This window comes from Erythrolamprus reginae, chromosome Z (genome assembly GCF_031021105.1).
Source record: "Erythrolamprus reginae isolate rEryReg1 chromosome Z, rEryReg1.hap1, whole genome shotgun sequence".
Lineage (NCBI taxonomy): Eukaryota > Metazoa > Chordata > Lepidosauria > Squamata > Dipsadidae > Erythrolamprus > Erythrolamprus reginae.
This window is the reverse complement of record NC_091963.1, coordinates 21,365,702-21,381,857: the sequence shown is the minus strand read 5'-3', so window position 1 is coordinate 21,381,857 and position 16,156 is coordinate 21,365,702. Positions and strand designations below refer to the sequence as shown.

The following is a 16,156-nucleotide window of genomic DNA, read 5'->3' as shown; positions in this document are numbered from 1 at the left end:
TTGGATGAATCATCATGGTATTCTTTGTTGTTGGATCCTTTGAGAGGTGGGATAGGTCTAGAGTCTTTGAGTTTATTGTTGACAAAGTTGTACAAAGCTCTATTAGATTTGTTCCGTAGGAGGTTTTCCTCTTGTTTGCTGTAGTAGTTCAGGCATTCTGCTTTTATATGATTGCAAATGCTTTTATATCGGCTTTTGAAGTTGGAAACTTGTCCTTTTTTTTTTTTCCTCCAGAGAGATTTTTTTCTTGTTTGTAATTTTCTTGTTGAGACGGGGAGGTTATTTTTTTTGTTTATGGTACATATTAGAGGTACATGAAGTCTGATGATAATTTTCATTTTGAGTAGGAATGTGTTGTAGAGGTCATCAGTAGTGTAGCATTCAGAGAATAGAGTTTTCCAGTTTAATGTTGAGAGGTGGGCTTCAATGGGTTCGTAGTTCGCTTTTTGAAATTGAATTGAATTGAACTATGTAGAGCAGGGCTGTCAAACTCCTGGCCCATGCACTGGATGTGTCACGCGTTAGCAACATCCAGGTTAGCGAAAGGGAAAAAACTCTGGATAAGTCATGTGACACTTTGAATTTGACACCCCTGATGTAGAGCTTTAAAAGTGATGACCAACACCTTGAATTGCATTTAAATAGCCACTATTTTTTTTCTTCTGCACATGACCAGAAGCTGAGTTTCTGGCCATCCGCATGTGTTGCCATCTTGTTTTTGACTTTTGGGTTGGATTTTTAAAAATTTATTTGACACTACGCTTCCACGCACCCATAAGGTACAGCCATGCAGCACGGGACGAAGCAAACCAGCAGTGAGGTATGTTAAAACCCGCCCTGTTCTATATGCACTGAAGGCTTTCAGGTTTACAAAAGATGCCTGAGTTGGGACTATAAATTGCGATTCTAGAAATGTGCAGTTTAACAATTTAAAACACAAAACTTCAGGTTGGTGTTTCTCCAGTCCTAGGCAGTCACTTACTTATGTTGTGAACATATACAATTTCTAATTAGGAACAATGGAAAAATGGAAAACTTTCAACAATTTAAGAATAATCATTGGTTTTGCTATTTTTTCCTGGAGGGGGAACAGGAGAAAATGTTTGCTAAATCCTTCTGCCTTCATAGTTTGTACACAATGCACATCCAGAATAAAATTCTCAATACAGCTCTACCATCTAGAACAACAAGGTTGTAATTAGTGGCGATCTTGGCTTAAAATCTAGTCCTCTTCATCTTCACCAATCATTGGAGAAATTGCCATCAACTGCTATAAAGGACATGTGTTCATTCAGGCAATACCCATATGACCTCAGCATGTCATCCAATTTTTATCAAAGGTTATTGAACTATGAAACACTAAATGTCAACAAAAAGAATTTTAGGTATCTTTTTGCAACTATCTAGCGATTGTCCAGTTTTATGCTGTTAAAGCAGAATTAAGATTTTAATCTAAGAAAATGGTTTTGGTTTTGTATATATGAAATACACTGTAGCTCATTTTGACTTGCACAAACTCCAGAAATGGAATGAGATAGAAGGGATGCCATGATCCCATATCCTTTATCGAAGTTATTCATACTGTGGTATTGGGTAAGCCCTCTAAATATAATTTGCTGTATCTGTTTTTCCTTGGGTATAGAATATTGTACATATAATCTTCAATTTACAACAGTTTATTTAGTGACTGTTCAAAGTTATAATGGCACTGAAAAAAGTGACATGACCAATTTTTGCATGATTCTTGGAGCAACCTCGTCTCATAAACAAAATTCAGATGCTTGACAACTAGTTCATATTTATGATAGTTGCAGTTTCCTAGGTTCTTATGATCAGCTTTTGTGACCTTCTGACAAGCAATGTTAATGGGAAAGTCAAATTCACCTAACACCGTCTTATTAACTTAACAAATGCAACAATTCACTTAACAACTGGCAAGAAAAGTCATAAAATGACACAAACCCAATTAACTAATGTTTCAGTTTGCAACATAAATTTTGGAGTCAATTGTGGTCTTAACTCAAGGACTACTTGTATTAAATTCAGAATGGTCACTATTCAAGATAATATAGTATATATAACCTGATGTTTACAAGTGTGTAATTTTCAACTAGGCCAATATAGCCAACATTTGGAATACATCAAATTAGGGAAGGTTGTATTTCATTCTTTCATTGAGTTTATATCAAGAGGACACATTTCTTTTGAAAATGGGGCCATTTTAATTTGAGAGAAAAGCAATGAACAATCACTTTGGAGGTTATTTTGCTGAACTGTAAGCCTGCCAATAAGACAGCATTCATTTTTCAACCAGACTCCAGAAGCTTTACTGCTGACTGCAATCCATTATAAAGGATATTGCAATAAAATAAATAAATATTTCCATAGAGTGCATATTGGTGCATTAAGATAATCTTGAAGATGGTGACCTCATTATGTAAAAAGTGATATACAACCATATTCAGTTTATCTTTAAAACTGCAAATATTTATATGCAAAGCAACAAAATACAGTGGAACCTCGGTTAGTGAATGCCTTTGATAGCAATCATTTTGGATAACAACCAAATTTTTTGTTAAATTTACACCAGATGCCAAACAAAAATTTGGATACCGAACAGCCCCAGTTTTTTTTCTTTCTCCCACTCAACACATTGTCCCTCACTTCCCTCTCTTTATCTCTTGTCTCTCTGCCTTTGTCTCTTTCTCTTGGAGCTCACTAGGGGCTCCCACGGGCTCCGCTCTGCACCCAGCAGCAAAGCGTCGCTTTGGCTATGATGAGGCAGGTGCACCGCTGAGTTAGCCGGTCCTGGCGACAGCAGCAACTGCTGAGGTGGCTCTGGCAGCTGACTTTTAGGGACTGTCGGGGGCGGGGGCCTGGGGCATGGACGTGATGTTCCTGGCGCTGCTGCTCCTCCAAGGGAAGCCACCGGAGCTGCCTCAGCAGTTGCCGCCACCACTGGGACTGGCTAACTCAGTGGCGCGCCTGCCTCATCATAGCCAAAGCGATGCTTTGCTGCTAGGTGCGGAGCGGAGCCTCCAGGATTACCCAAGAGAGAGAGATGAAGACAGAGAGATAAGAGGGAAAGAGAGGGGGGGAGTGAGGGACAATGTGTGGGGGGGGGGAAGAAAAAAATCCTTTATTGCGGGTGGTCCTGGAACAGAACACCCACGATAAACGAGGGATCAATTTTCCCCATAAGAAATAAAGGAAATAGGGGCTGAGAGCCAATTAAATCTATTTCCCTTATTTTTTATGGGGAAAATTGTTTCGGATACCGAACATTTCGGGTACTGACCAACTTTCCAGAATGGATTGTGGTCGTTAGCCGAGGTTCCACTGTAACTGTTATTAGTTACTTCATTTTACCTCTTAGCTGATTTATTATGACATTTCATACAATTTTTATTACTATTGTGGAAATAAATAATTACAAATTTGGGATAAAGTCCACTTAATTATTTTACATTTACTCTTCTAAAATGTTTGGGTATGATTAGTCAAATATTCAAATTAAGTAGTCAGGTTAGAGGCATTAAATCTACAAGTTCTGCTCCTCGGTGTGTAGAGGCAACTGAAAAAGTGATAATGGTTTTTAAAGATATTTATTTATTTTTAAAATGGTGGGCCCATGTAAAAAATTGTTTTTCAAGGTAACTCAGCCCTTATGTCACATTTGTTTGAGAAATGTAACTTTAAGGACTTATGTGGTATATTGAATGTATAAGTGCACTTATAGTGCATTGAAACTAATGTATATAATAACAATTACATGAGTATTACAGTTAAACCTGTTTTATACTCAACTCCAAGCATATTTTATTACAAGAGACTTATTTTTGTTTAATAATTTTAGATAATATTCTTATTTTTTTTAATATTTTATAGTCTTTTAAAATAATAAATTGCCCAGGAATCTTTTGTTATTGAACAAGACAATAGATTTATTTATAAAATATATAGTTTGTACCTTGGATCTAGGTACATGTAGATAGAACTGAAGCTTTGATAAACTTTGCCTATTAATAGAATTGGTAGCTTTTCAGACCTGTTCTGAGTTATAAAATACAGTGGTACCTTAAGATACGAACTTAATTGGTGCCGGGAGGAGGTTCATAAGGTGAAAAGTTCGTAAGACGAAACATTGTTTCCCATAGGAATCAATGGAAAAGCAATTAATGCGTGCAAGCCCAAAACTCAGAAACCGGGAAGCCGGCCGCCACCACCAAAGGAGGCTTGAGCCTCCCTTTGCCCCACGCTGCTTCGCCCTGCCTGTTGTCCTGGGTGAAGTGCTGGGGGGAGGGAGTCAGGAAGGTCCTCCTGCTCCCCTCCCCAGCCAAAAACACAAAGACAGGCAGGGCGGAGCAGCGTGGAGCAAAGGGAGGCTGAAACCGCCGGTGGCTTCAGCTTCCCATTGCTCCGCGAGAGTGGCAGACCACCTTTGTATTTTTGGCTGGGGGGGGGAAGCAGGAGGCGCAGGATCGGGCCGGCGGCGGGCGCGCCGCGAGGTAGCAGGTCAGCATCCTGGGCGGCTGGGCGGCGGGCGAGGAGGCGCGGCCGAGCGGACCTGGCTCCGGCTCCGGCTAGACCTCCAGCGAGGATGGGGCAGGCAGTGGGCGCGGCGGCAGCGGTAGCGGCGAGGGTGCGTCCGATTTGGGGCTGGTGGCCCCCGACGCAGGGGGGAACATCGGCGCGGGAGGCAGGAGGCTTCTTTTTGCCTGGGAGGGAAGGTGAAATGCGGGCGGCTCTAGCAGCTGCTACGAGCGGCATTTCACTTTCCCTCCCAGGCAAAAAGATGCCGGCATTCTGGGATGATGGGGCCGGACTTCCCAGGCGGAAGGCGTGCTCCTCTCCCCAGCATCTTTTTGCCTGGGAGGGAAGGTGAAATGCTGCTCGTAGCAGCTGCTTCCGCGTTCGGCTTCAGGAGATAGCTGGGAAGCGGCGCGGCTGTTTTAAAAGGTCGCAGCCGGCCTGGGGGGCTTTCCAGCACCCCCCCGAACCCCAAACCCGGGTTCGGGGGGGGTGCTGGGAAGCCCCCCAGGCCGGCTGCGACCTTTTAAAACAGCCGCGCGGCTTCCCAGCTGTCTCCTGAAGCCGAACGCCAAAGCCAAACTTCTGCGTTCGGCTTCAGGAGACAGCTGGGAAGCGGCACGGCTGTTTTAAAAGGTGACAGCCGGGCTGGGGGGCTTCCCAGCAACCTCCCGAACCGAACCCGGGGTTCAGAAAAATTTTGCCTCTTCTTACGAACTTTGTTCGAGTTACGAACCGGCGTTCGGGAGGCTTCTGGGAAGCCCCGCCGCCTGGCTGTCACCTTTTAAAACAGCCGCGCGGCTTCCCAGCAGTCTCCGAACGCCGGTTCGTAACTTGAAAAAAGTTCATAAGAAGAGGCAAATTTTTTCTGAACCCCGGGTTCGTATCACGAGTTGTTCGTAAGACGAGGGGTTCGTATCTTGAGATACCACTGCAACTGTATCAGGAAACAAAGGCTAGGGAAATCATTTATAATTCCCCAGGCATTATTTCTGAATCTATCACATCTTGTTTTGGAAAGAGAGGATGGGGTTAAGGGAGGAAAGAACTCTACACCTAATATAATACCAGGGGCATCTGGGGGAGGAGTGGAAAATACAACAAAATGGTTTCCATTGCCATCTTTTGTTTGCCATCTTCCCTTTTTTAAATTCTCTCCATGCCTCTTTATTCTACAATCTGCCTTATACTTCCTAAATTAGCCTGCTATCTTCAGCATGATAGATATTTAATTATCAGAACTTTCTGCTCTCAATTAAGATGACCTGTTTAAGTGGAATAATCTGAGGGTTTCATTTTGTTCCTTAAGACAGCAAAATGTCTTATCTTAAACAAGACTGAAGACAATAGTATATTTTCTCTAGCAAAAATAGGTAGAGCTTTGTTTTGATTTTTCTCTTCAACTTTTTCCTCTAGAGAGACTTATGCGAAACATTTTGTGTAGCAACCAGCTCTGTTGCCTAATTGAGGCTAACGATGGCAGCATCATTTATTTTTCTAATGAAGTACTTGGAGGTGTACTGCATATCTTACATATGCTTAGGGATAAAGATTTTTTTTTCTGGCTTCGGGAAGAGGTAGCCAATTTTTTAAGGGTCATTTTTCATCCAAAGGCTGCATCAATTAACTATTAGCAAGAAAATATTGCAAAAAAAAAAAACCCTCAGACGTTGACTGTCTCAATCTGTTATCATTAGATGTATCAAAATATATTTTCCACTATCCAGAATAGTATAGAGACAACTAGTTCATAATAATTCTGTTATTTATTTATTTATTTTATTTATTTGATTTTTATGCCGCCCTTCTCTTTAGACTCAGGGTGGCTTACAACATGTTAGCAATAGCACTTTTTAACAGAGCCAGCACATTGCCCCCACAATCCGGGTCCTCATTTTACCCACCTCGGAAGGATGGAAGGCTGAGTCAACCTTGAGCCAGTGATGAGATTTGAACCGCTGACCTTCAGATCTACAGTCAGCTTCAGTGGCCTGCAGTACAGCACTCTACCTGCTGGGCCACCCCAGCTCTTTATTTTTGTTCGTTTGTTGCAATATCACAATTACACGTACCAAATATTAAGTAAGAACTAAAGTACAGTACCTACAGTAGCTTTTAATTAGTTTTTAACCGGCTTGGAGAGCTGTATGTATAGGAATTTTTCCTTATTTAAGGTTGTTTATGTTTTAAAGTTGCTTTGTTAGTTTTTGTTATTGAATATAAGGATTTTAGTTAGCTCCATTTGACATTTCATATAAATGCAGTGATAAGGTATTCCATTAAAGCAAAATCTTTAGTTTCCTTAAAATCTATGGCAGCAGTGATTTAAGTCCTGTTTGAAAGTTGGCTCCCTGGCCTGTTGCAGGCTTAGAAATTAGCTTTTAAAAAGTTACATACTAAGCTGTATGATTTGGTCATTTATTTGGCATAAGTTTATCTTTGAATCTTTGCCCATCTTTAATGATAGGATTACTTGCCTAATTTATAGCTCTACATGTCATCCAAAACTTTAAAGGAGAAAATGACCAGCACTCAATGTAGTAAGAGAATACTCTTGTATTGACAAATTGGGTTCACCTTAGATGCTGTCTCCCTGATACTTTCTATTCCTTTTCATCAAAGGTTAGGGGACATAAATCAGCACTTACTCATCTCATTTGCAGTGGTTCCAATATCAACCAAAATCAATCTTTTTTATACTAGGGAAGAAAATAAAATACAATGAACTGGCCACCAATGCAAACTGATTGGAGGTAACAAATGGATGTTAATTAACAATGCACTTTCTCTTAATTTGTTTTTCAGAACAACTTTACAATTTTAAACTCTGATTAGAGTTTGAGTCAAAATCCAGAACCCATCAAATGTGGGATTTACAGAATTTATCAAGGCTAAAACCTACTTTGGCTATTTAGTCTCTCAGTGTACAGGCAGAAATTAGTATGCTGTGGAAATTCAAACTAAGAGACAAATCCTAAATTCTTATATATATTACTACATGTCTATTCTCCTCAATATGTATTGCGTATTGGACAAAATAAATAAATAAAAATAAAATAAATAAATTCAGCCCTAGGATGCTCAAATACTGAAATATGCTATGAAATCCTAACACTTAGACTGAAATGTTATTTGCAAATACTGTACTGTATGTCAGAACTGGAGTTTGAGTCATAATATTGCAAGGCATGAGTCATTGTTTCTCCCCTTTTGCTTCCATTAAGATCCTTATAGAATCTAATTTATGTCCTTTGCTAGTCTTTCATAGTGAATTGACTAGTATAATTGCTGACAAAAGGGTGGTTATCTTTCATACTCAGAAAGGGATTCTCCAGAAGACTTACAACTGACAAGCACATAGGGCAAATACATTGTTAACAGGAATGAAACTTTCCTCCTATATATCACAATCATATTGTAGGCTTATACATTCAATTTTTCTGGAATCTATCCAAGCAATAACCATCTTTATTGCATTCTGGAATGAAGCCATTTTAAAGTGTTAATTGCCTTCTATCAACATGGATTTTCTTTTTATAGCCATTACTATTAACAACATTAATTTCCCTCAACTTTCTTACAATTTATTTATTTATTTTATTTATTTATTGGATTTGTATGCCGCCCCTCTCTGTGGACTCGGGGCGGCTAACAACAGTGGTAAAAACAGCATGTGACAATCCAATAGTAAAACAGCTAAAAACCCTTGTTATAAAAATGAATGTTTGGCCTTGTCTTTTCTACCCAAAGGTTTAGGTAACTTTTGGTTGACATTTTGATCCTGAGAAACTATACAGTATTTATATATTGTTAACTATTTATTTATTTGTTTGTTTATTTATTTATTTATTTTGTTTGTTTGTTTGTTTAAATTTATATGCCGCCCACTCCTGAAGGACTCAGAGCGGCTAGCTGAGAAAAAAGTTTGTTTATTCTATCATACTTCAAAGTATTTTCAATTACAATTTTAATATTATTATATTATACAATCAATTTAATTGTATACATGAGGTACAATAACAATAAATGTTGTTGTTGAAATAAATTTGGCTTCCCGAGGCTTTTAATAACTGTTACCTTTATATTGATTTATTTTTGATGAATGAAGATGGAATGTTCAGAGGTACCATCAACCTCATTAAAAATAGCGGTGGAACAATGCTAGGAATATAAATTTTAAAATGGGCTCAGTAATATAAGCTTGTATCTGCCAACTGTTCTATTGTTTGGTGTCACCACATGATGGCAGAGTTGTGCAGATTTTCCAGATTTGTGGGTATACAGTACATATAGTAAAATACATGATGAAGGTTATAGAGGAGATACTCATAGTAAAATATATCTAAGAAATAATAGAAAAGAAGGTATAGTAATAGAACATATCAATGAAAGAACAGAAGAAGAGATATAGGAATAGAAGAAAGGTATAGAAGATATAGGAGAGCAATAGGACAGGAGACGGAAGACACTCTAGTGCACTTGTACTCGCCCCTTACTGACTTCTTAGGTATCTGGATAGGTCAACCGTGGATAATCTAACGGTAAAGTGTTGGGGGTTTGGGGATGACACTATGGAGTCCAGTAATGAGTTCCACGCTTCGACAACTCAGTTACTGAAATCATATTTTTTACAGTCAAGTTTGGAGCGGTTAATATTAAGTTTAAATCTGTTGTGTGCTCTTGTGTTGTTGTGGTTGAAGCTGAAGTAGTCGCCAACAGGCAGGATGTTGCAGCATATGATCTTGTGGGCAATACTTAGATCCTGTTTAAGGCATCTTAGTTCTAAACTTTCTAGGCCCAGGTTGAAAGTCTAGTCTCATAGGGTATTCTATTTTGAGTGGAGGAGTGAAGGGCTCTTCTGGTGAAGTATCTTTGGACATTTTCAAGGGTGTTAATGTCTGAGATGTGATATGGGTTCCAAACGGATGAGTTGTATTCGAGGATGGGTCTGGCGAAAGTTTTGTAAGCTCTGGTAAGTAGTGTGAGATTGCCACAGCAGAAGCTACATAGGATTAGGTTTACAACTCTTCAAGCCTTCTTGGCTATGTTGTTGCAGTGGGCTTTGGCACTTAAATCTTTTGTTATTAGTATACCGAGGTCTTTAACCGAGTGGGGATTATCTGTGATAATTTGATTATTCAGTACGTATTTGGAGTTCAGATTCTTTTTCCCAATGGGTAGGACAGAGCATTTGCTAGTTGAGATTTGGAGTTGCCATGTGTTAGACCACTCAGAAACAGAGTTCAGGTCTTTTTGGAGAGTAGTTGTGTTATCGGTGGTGTTGAAGAGTTTGACATCATCTGCAAAAAGAACACAGTTGCTTGTGATGTAATCACAAAGGTAACTGATGTAGAGAATGAAGAGCGTTGGTCCCAGTACACTACCTTGGGGAACACCACTTTTAACTGGGATGGGGGTGGATATGGTGCTTCCTATTTTGACGGGAATGCTATAATCCAGCTGTGGAGGGATCCTGATATGCCATAGGATTTGAGTTTTAGGAGTAGTTTGTTGTGGACCACTGAATCAAAGGCTTTGCAGAAGTCGATATAAATTGCATCTATAAATTTCCCTTGATCTAGATGAGTTGTCCATATATTTTTGCAGTGAAGGAGCTGCAGGTTGCAGGATAGTTTTTTCCTGAATCCCAGGTTCATCTGGTGCACCAGTTGCGACCTTATTTGGACCAGGAGTCACTGTTCACAGTCACTCATGCCCTCATCACCTCGAGGCTCGACTACTGTAACGCTCTCTACATGGGGCTACCTTTGAGAAGTGTTCGGAAACTTCAGATCGTGCAGAATGCAGCTGCGAGAGCAATCATGGGCTTTCCCAAATATGCCCATGTTACTCCAACACTCCGCAGTCTGCATTCGTTGCCGATCAGTTTCCGGTCACAATTCAAAGTCTTGGTTATGATCTATAAAGCCCTTCATGGCACCAGACCAGATTACCTCTGGGACCGCCTTCTGCTGCACGAATCCCAGAGACCAGTTAGGTCCCACAGAGTGGGTCTTCTCTGGGTCCCGTCAACCAAACAATGTCGCTTGGCAGGACCCAGGGGAAGAGCCTTCTCTGTGGCAGCCCCGGCTCTCTGGAACCAACTCCCCCCAGAGATTAGAATTGCCCTCACCCTCCTTGCCTTTCGTAAGCTGCTTAAAACCCACCTCTGCCGCCAGGCATGGGGGAATTGAGATATACTTTCCCCCTAGGCCTTTACAATTTTATGCATGGTATGTCTGTATGTATGATTGGTTTTTATATAATGGGTTTTTAACTGTTTTTAGTATTGGATTATTGTCATATACTGTTTTATTACTGTTGTTAGCCGCCCCGAGTCTGCGGAGAGGGGTGGCATACAAATCCAATAAATAAGTAAGTAAGTAAGTAAGTAAGTAAGTAAGTAAGTAAGTAAGTAAGTAAGTAAGTAAGTAAGTAAGTAAGTAAGTAAAGAAAGAAAGAAAGAAAGAAAGAAAGAAAGAAAGAAAGAAAGAAAGATTAGTATTTGTGGCTGAGGATATTTTAACTGACTAGTATTCTTGGTAAAAGTAGGGGGAAAGTTAATGAAAGGGCATAACTGATCATTACAGTTCTGCAAGAATTATTAAAATGTATTTCTTTCGGGATTTCAAAGATGGCTATTGTCATTTCTATCGCCCTACTCCAAATTATTTCATTTTGGCAGGGAGGTTTTAGTTCTATACACTTAAAATAAAAACATTAATAATCTGATAACTTTAAAAAGATGTACAGAAAGTAGAAGCTAGCTTCTCTGCTCATCTTTGCATTAGTCAGAGCTAGAATCCTCATAAGGAACTGGACAGAAGTAATGACAAATTAAAACTTACTTTGACAAATGAACTTAATGTCATCAGTAGTTTGTGCATTGTTTTGTATCTTCCTTTTTCTATGCACCATTTCCCTCAATATTGTTTGCGCACACAATCAATGACAGCTCTCAAAGCCATGTTGGGAAGGATATAATTATTTTAACACTTTTGAAAATAAGTATTTTGTATAGCCCTACTTGCATAAATTTCAAAATCATGACAATTAAAAGAATTTGGGAAGCAGAAGGAAGGGGTGTGTGTGTCCGAAGGAGCTGCCAAGATGTCTGGGCACAGATCGATGTAAGTATTGGGTGACCTTCAAATTCATCATTGCTGTAACAGCCTGCCGACTAAATTTTAAAAATTGCTGGTTCCAGGCAAAATCCAGCACAATCTTTGCACCTTGAATCTCTCCACAAAGTAGAGCTATGACTACCTCAAGTCCTTGGCTGATGACATTCATGTCATGAGGGGAGATTTTCATGAGAACCTGAACTATCCTGAACAGAAAGTGGTCACCACGGGGCAGTTTAAAATCGGGCTGATCCATGGCCATCAAGTTATTCCTTGGGGCAATGTAGCCAGCCTCGTTCTGCTCCAGAGGCAGTTTGATGTCGACATCTTGATTTCAGGCCACACACAAAAATTTGAAGTCTTTGAACATGAAAACAAGTTCTACATTAATCCACGGTCAGCCACGGGGGCCTACACTGCTTTGAAAACAACATGATCCTTTCTTTTGTGCTGATGGACATCCAGGCCTCCACGGTTGTCACCTATGTCTATCAGATGATTGGTGATGACATGAAATTGGAAAGAATCGAGTTCAAGAAGTCTTAAGAGCAAGTGGGCCTCCCTTAACTCGTTCCGAGCTTCTTCTTGTTTTTGCAATACCCACCTAACAGTCCGCAGTGTTTGCAGCCTTGTGAGTCAACGAGGTTCTTTCGCTTATCCTGTCCTGGGCAACTTAAATTTATAATCCCAGACTTCTGCCTTGGTTTAGCTTGCTTTTTCTGTCTTCCTTTCAGCCCCCAAAATGGTTCCTGCTTGATACTACTCAACATGCACAGCAGAATTCTATCTGGTCATGTGAATTGTCTTATAATAAAACATATTCAAAAAAATAAAAAATGAAAAGAATTTGGGTGTGCTGCAAAGATATCCCATTTGAGGTTCTACACCTCTAAGCAGCATGAGAAGAAATTTCAGAACGTGCATCAAAGAGTGTCTTGTGTGCCTTGGTGGCAAGTCATGAGTCACAATTTTGTAGAGGATGCAAATATTATCCAAATCTTTTCTAGAATATGATCTAAGAGTGTAATACACTCTTAAAGAGCATAAGGAGGGGCATAGAGTGCAGATCATGGGAAGTAATTATCTAGTTCTAATCTTCCTTGATCAGGCTTCACTCAAAGTTCTATTTTTGTATGCTTCAATTTAGAAAAGACAATAATCTACCTCAAGTCCAGAGGTTTATCAACATAGTGAAAGAATTGAGAACTAAACCCTATGTTTAAAAGATCTAGATATGTTTAGCTTGCAGAAGAGAAGATTGAGAAGGGAACACCACAGCTTTCTCCAAATACTGTACTTAAAGACTCTCTAGTACACACTGTAGAGAAGCGAGACTTATTTTGCTTGTTTTAGAGCAGGGGTCCCCAAAGTTGGCAACTTGAAGACTTGTGGAATTCAATTCTCAGAATTCTCCAGCAAGCAACAAGTCTTAATGCTGCCAAGTTTGAAGAACTCTACTTTAGAGAATGAGATTAGGATGAATGGGATGAAAAGATCTACTGTAGATACAAATTAGATTTTAGGTACCGTTTTTTGACAGAACAGTAAGTGCTTTCAATCGGTGGACTATCTGCATGGTTTAATTGCTTCCCCTGGAGATTTTCAGAGGTTGGGTTAATCAGTTGATAGGGAAGGAATAGTGCAAGAGATTATGATTTTATGATTAGAATCTTCAAAAAACAAGCTTTCATTTTCCTCTTATAGAGAAATGGTGGTAATTAAATTAAAACTTAAAGCCATCCTAAAAGATAAAGGAGGATTCATTGGATATTTAAAGAAGAAATTATAAAAAATGGACAGGAATGGACATCTTTAAATTAGATGGTTGTATGCTGATTCAACATATGGCACAGTAAGATGGAAGATTGGCAGTGATAACTCAAAAATGATATTGCATATTTATTTGGATCTTGGTGCTGGAGCAGAATAAGATCCCTTCCCACTATGTTATTCTGTTATTTTATATTTCAATTAATATCATTATCCTCTTATAAATCCAGATAGGCCCATCATGCCTTCTTATACATTCTTCTTAAAAGAAACAAAAAACCCTTATAAAACTTTTTCCTAATTAGGCAAAAAAAATTCCCTTCTTTTTTATTAAAAGAAATTAATAATAAAACAAAACGAAAATCTATTACTATTAAAACTAAAACAACCAGCAAAACTAAAAACACAACTATTAATAAATCCATGCTTTAAAATCTTCATATCTTAAATATTTATCATAGTATTATAGTAATCTAATAATACTATGAAAGTATATCTGAACACCAATGCATCAATTAATATATTTCCATATTCACTTTTCTATAATTTCATTCAATATTTCCAACCTCAATTAATTTTCAGGCACTTAGCATTTACTATTATTAACTTTCATCAATCTTCTACATTTCCAAGTATATTTTAAATTCATAATGCAAAGTCATAAAATCATATAGTACATATCATAAACCCTTTATTTATCCTATGTATCTTCCATTAATTTTACCTATGTAATTCTATATAGTTCTAAAATTCTAATCCAATTTTACGTATTAATATATCCTAATATTAAACAACATCTAAATATATCTTTTACCATCATTCCATAGTCAATCCATGTTTAATAATCAACCATCCCTCCTCAAATTTCCACCATTCTTACCAAAGGGAAGAAACCATGTTGTTTTTCAGTAGTCTGCGTTTTTCTTTTGATATTATTTCTTTTTCTTTTTAATTATAAGCTACCAAACGTTTTTACGCAGCTGAGAGACATAAAAATTAAAATATATTAAGAAATTGGATGATTGATATTGTTTTGCTGATCTTAATCTGCAGTAAAGATATTTTGGTTTTTAAAAAACCCACATTTTGCCTCAGAGAATTTCAAAATAAAATACTGTGTGTCTATAACAATGCCCTCGGAATGGAGCAACTCTGCTAAGTATCAAAATGCCACTTAAATAGTTGAGTTAGTTTCAAACTAGATTTTGATTTTCTTTCTTTCCACAGTAACTGAATTTAAACATGCCTGGGATAAACATATATCCATCCTAAGATAAAATACAGAAAATAGTATAAGGGCAGACTAGATGGACCATGAGGTCTTTTTCTGCCGTCAGACTTCTATGTTTCTATGTTTCTATGTTTCTCTCTCTCTCACTTCCTTCCTTCCTTTCCTTCTCTCTTCCTTCCACTTTTTTCTCTCTCTCTTTTCCTTCCTCTCTTCCCTCTTTCCCTCCCTCTCTTTCTTTCTCCCTCCCTTTATATTTCTCTTCCTTCCTTCCTTCCTCTCTTCCTCCCTTTCTCTCTCCCTCTCTCTCCTTTTCTCTCCTCTCCCTCCTTCCTTCCTCTCCTCTTTCCCTCCCTCTCTTTCCCTTCTCTTTCCCTTTTCTTTCTTTCTCTCCACTTCTCTCTCCCTCTGCTTCTCTGGTGGGCACTGCCTCCGCACCCTCCCCTTGGCTCTGTCCCCATGGCAGCTGCAATTGGTGCAGTGACAGCAGCGGCTCCTTCCAGACCAGGCCTCACCAGTGGGTGCCGCTTTCCGGGCAACTCCAGTCTTCTCCCACCTTGCCGATGACACAGGCGGCAGGGACCACCCTGTCTCCCTTCAGGGCCTCTTCGACAGCCCTTCCCGGCAGAAACGCTGCGTCTGCCTCCCCGCCGGCTCCTGCCACCGCCACGCAGCTCTCCTCAGCTGAAGCCTTGACGCTTGAGAGCAGATTCGGGGCTCTTGGCGTCAGCGGCCACCATGACGCCGTGGCTGTTATTGTTGTTGCGGTGGCTGCCACACTGGGAATGGAGGAGTGGCATCTCCTTGTCGGCCATCTTGGAGCAGGAGCGACTGCTCCCTCCTCCTGTTTCTCCCCCCTCTCCACCCGCCATCAGTGGGGCAGCAGATAAAAGTTTTCTACGGAGGAACAAGGTGGCCGGGAAATTTTGGAAGGCGCAAGGAAGGAAGCTCAGCTTCCGGTCTTGCAACTTTTTGCTCATCGTGCCCTTCACAAAATACTTGCAAAAAGTTGCAAGACCGAAAGCTGAGCTTTCTTTTTCGTGGCTTACAAGTTTTTCCCGGCGATAGAATCTGCCGGGGAGGAGGGAGAGAGACTTAAGATCTCCGCGCTAGAATGGGAATCTTCTGCGCTGAGATATCAAATCTTCTGCGCAATAGGTCATAGCGCTGGTTAGAGGGAACAGTGCCCCTAACCAGGTGCTAATGATGTGGCCAGCTCTTACCAGCTTGCAAGCTATTTCATTGTTACTCTCTGGAAAGAATGTTTTCCCTAAGTCTTTGCAGGGTTTTTCCCCCATTGGTCTAACTTGCTCCAAATATTTCTTTCCAGCCCTAACCAGGTGCTAACAATGTTCTCAGCTCGTATGGCTTGCAAGCTCTTTTATTGTTACTCTCTGTGAAGAATGTTTTCCAAGCCCCAAGTCTTTGCAGGATTTTTCACTGCTCTACTTGCTCCAAATGTTTCTTTCCAGGTGCTAATGATGTTCACAGCTCTTACTTGCTT

The 16,156-nt window shown here is 39.7% G+C and overlaps 1 pseudogene; it reads left to right on the top strand.

Annotated features, from left to right (window-relative positions):
* The first annotated feature begins 11,640 nt into the window (after positions 1–11,640).
* Positions 11,641–12,200, top strand: LOC139175908 (vacuolar protein sorting-associated protein 29 pseudogene; annotated as a pseudogene).
* The last annotated feature ends 3,956 nt before the right edge of the window (positions 12,201–16,156 follow it).